Below are 3506 nucleotides of genomic sequence, written 5' to 3' on the forward strand. Positions count from 1 at the left end.
AAAAAAAAAAAAAATCCAAAAACTAGTCCCCAGTAACTTTTAATACAAGCTGGCCAAAAAGTTTGTCTCCTACTTGGTGCTTGTTACTTCGAGAAGCTTTCTATGCAAGAAGAGAGCATCTAGTTGGCAGACTTGATAAACTGCTAGATGAACTTGGGAGGAATGTGTTTTTGTTTTGGGCCAGTGTGGCCCAATAAAGTAAAATAAGCTATACTGCTGTGAGGACAGCTGCATAAGGTATTTAATAATAGAGCTGTTTTTTTAGGAAGGCCTTTTCTGCCAGTCGTGGTTTCTGATAAGCAATAGGAATTAGCCTGTGTCAGGTTGACTTAAGACTAACAATGAAGCTTCAAGTAGCACAATAAGGCTCCCCCATCCCCAACACTTGAGCATTCCAAACAAGATTTCTAGGAGAAACATTTTGTAGAAGGGATGGACTTCTGTCAGTCTTATACTGGAGCTTATGTAGCTTGCTGTGCTGAATGAGGGTTTTCAGTTTTTTTACACTGTAAATACATTGGCTTTTTAGGAGTGCTAGGTTCAGCAGTACAACCTCTCCTGTTAAGTGTATTTACAGTGGTGCACAGGCTATATAGAAAAATGAGATCCTGCAACAGGACTGTCAAGTGGAGTGGCCCCTTACATAGGACAAGATGCTGAAAAGGTATTACAGTGAAGCTTCAAACAGGAGTAGCTTCACAAAGTTCAAAGGAGGCATGCATTGCAGATGGGAGAAAATAAATGCTTGGTGTTGAGCAGGAAGGAAGCAAAATTTTAAGAGAGCTTTCAAATAACCATTCTAAGACTTAATGAGGTTGCAGCCATGTGCAAGTACTACCCAAATCTGTGCCTCATGTTTGGAATCTTTGAAGGAGGGTGGTGCCTTCTAAAGAGTAAATGACCAACCTCTTGAGCAACTACTAACATTTTGTAGAGCTGCCTCTAGAATAACGCAGAAGGGGGAGACTTGCATGCACCTTGATAATCAACTACCTTGTCTCAGATGACTTCAGGCTAACTGCAAAATGAAAGTGCTTACTAGAGGCATTTTCACCTTCCCTTGTTACTTCACTACTCCCTTATGACAGTTCCCTTTTATCTTTTCCCAGTGCATAAACTTACGCCAAGCACTTTGAAACTGGGCAAAAGTCTACTGTCAACATGCAATATTTTGCAATCAAGTCCAGAATCTGCCTTGGCTGCCTCTGTTATTTTATTTCTCTGGCTTAGCTCTTGCACTTCATTCACTGCAGGTCTTCCCTGTTGGTCCAGTTGTGGTTAACTAAAATCAGCTCCTTAAATCTTCATTCCCTTTTACTAGTTTTAGTTTATTTTTGCTATATCCACAATTATCCTGTGCACAATTATCTAGAACTGCCTCATGAGGGCTGGGGGACTCAGCCTTTGGCTTTCAAACACCTGCAACACTACACCCTGCTATGAATGTTTCCAGTCTGTAATTCAACCCAAAGTCTGCCTTCATGGATGCATTACACCAGCATTATGGGCTTCGGGTTGTCAACAAGAGCTGGAGCTGGCTAGTTACTGCTGTGTACCAAGTTACATTGAGCAGAAGCTTCTGGGCATGCAGTATCCATACTCCAGAATGGATTAAATTAAGATTAAAATGATTCTACTGACACTAGGTTCTTTATTAGCTATAGGCTATTTTATTATTTTTAGAGTTGCTAAGCACCTTGTACATGCAAGCTTGGGTGGGTGCTTGAAAGGCTCTGCTGCCTGTTACTGCTGATTAAAATTTAGCTCATTTCTTTGGGAACTACCTCATACTGACTCCAGTTACAGAGAGTTTCTGGCAGGAGGGGTTTCTACATAGGTGATGAGTGAAAGAAGAAAGATTTCTAAGCCTCTCAAACTATCCCCCCCAAATAGGTTAACATCCCCTCCCCTTAATCATCAGCAAAAATGCATTTAATGATCTTACCCTGGCTTTTTCCTTGTATGCTGCTTAGGAAATTGCTTATGGGACTGCAGTTGCTAATCAGATTAAATCCTATTGAAGATTAAGCCTTTCTAAAACAGCACGTACAGCGCTTCATCCTGAAAGCAAGCTGCTGTCCGTGCTACGTTCCTAATGAAAACTATATTGATTTTTGACAGCAACTGCAGTTTAGAGTGTGTTGAAGTAGAACTGGCTTTTGGGCCCCAAAAGCAAACCTCCCAGTTAAATCAGAATTGTGAAGGGCTTGGGTGCTCATGAGGAATAGCTGCTGTGCCTTCAGCCTGTGTCCGGTTTTAATCCAGATGAATTCCCAAGGATAGATCTGGGCCATTGGTCTAAGGACACAGGCAGGTCAAGGTGACATTGGGTGATTGCGCCCAAAAGCTTGCAAGAACTTTTTTCCAACTGGTCTAAGAGATACTGAGTCTACCCAAAAAGCCTTCCCTGCCAAGGCTAGATGGATGCTAAGAGGGCCAAATTTTCCATGGGTAAGGAGAGTTTCCTCCATACCAGTGGGAGTTCTGCGTGCCAGCTATGGGTCTTGCCATGTCTTTAGACCCTCGCTGCCTTTGAAGCCTTAGTGATGGGACTTGCTCAGAAGTGTAAACGAATCCAAGGGGTGTAAGGGGTGGTTTGCAAAGCCTGGTGGGAGGCCTAGACCATTTTCCACGCACAGTACTGGAGAGGCCAAAACAGGCCCAGCCTGAGATCAGGACAATGGAGGCTCCAGCTGCAAGGCCTGAAGGGAAAGGCCCCGTGTGGGACAACTGCCACCTCATGGCCCTGGTGGAGAAGATGGAAGCCACGTGTGAGCGAATCTCCTGTTGCTGTCTTGACAGTGGTAGATGTGCACCTTGCAGGCTCTCGCATGAGCTTCCGGAGCCTGAGTTTGCTTCCTTAGATGCTGGACCTGACCAGCCTTTGCTTGAGGCTGCCCTTATGGGCTCCTTTGCAGAAGGCAAGGGCTGATAGCACCTGGCCCAAATCTCACAGAGGCGGCTTGTGCTCAAGGGCACAATCTCGTGGCAGATGTTCAAGAGGAGCTCAGCCTCCAGCTACTTGGAGAGAGGCCCGGGTTGGCGGAAAAAATTGCATTGGGCACCGTGGGGGAGCTCTGAGCTACCTGGAGGCTGGGCCTCGGCTGCTTCTGCTCCGTTTGTGACGGGGACCGTTGTCCCCCAAAACAGGCTAAGGCCACTGACGCCGCGGTCTGAAATTCAGATGAGAAGGCCGTGGTGGTGCTTGCGCGGGGACGCACTTTATACCTGGTTAGCTAGTGGCGACTCGTGATTAACGCGATGATTCGGGTTGGGAAGACTTGAAAGGGCGTCTTGGAGTCCTCCGCGTTTTGGGGACGTGCTTTTACGTGCCAAAACCTGAAGGCCCGTGGGCGTCGGCACGTAACAATATTAATGCGAAGCCGGGGGCTTGCAACTGTATACGAGCGGGAGGGAGGCGGCCTCGAGACGCCAGCGAGCCCGGGCGGAGGAGATCCTGGAGCACCCGGAACTCCGGGTGCGCGGAACCCTGGCGCCGCCGCGCG

Source organism: Crocodylus porosus, unplaced genomic scaffold (assembly GCF_001723895.1).
Source record: "Crocodylus porosus isolate Cpor-Errol unplaced genomic scaffold, CroPor_comp1, whole genome shotgun sequence".
Classification (NCBI taxonomy): Eukaryota; Metazoa; Chordata; order Crocodylia; family Crocodylidae; genus Crocodylus; species Crocodylus porosus.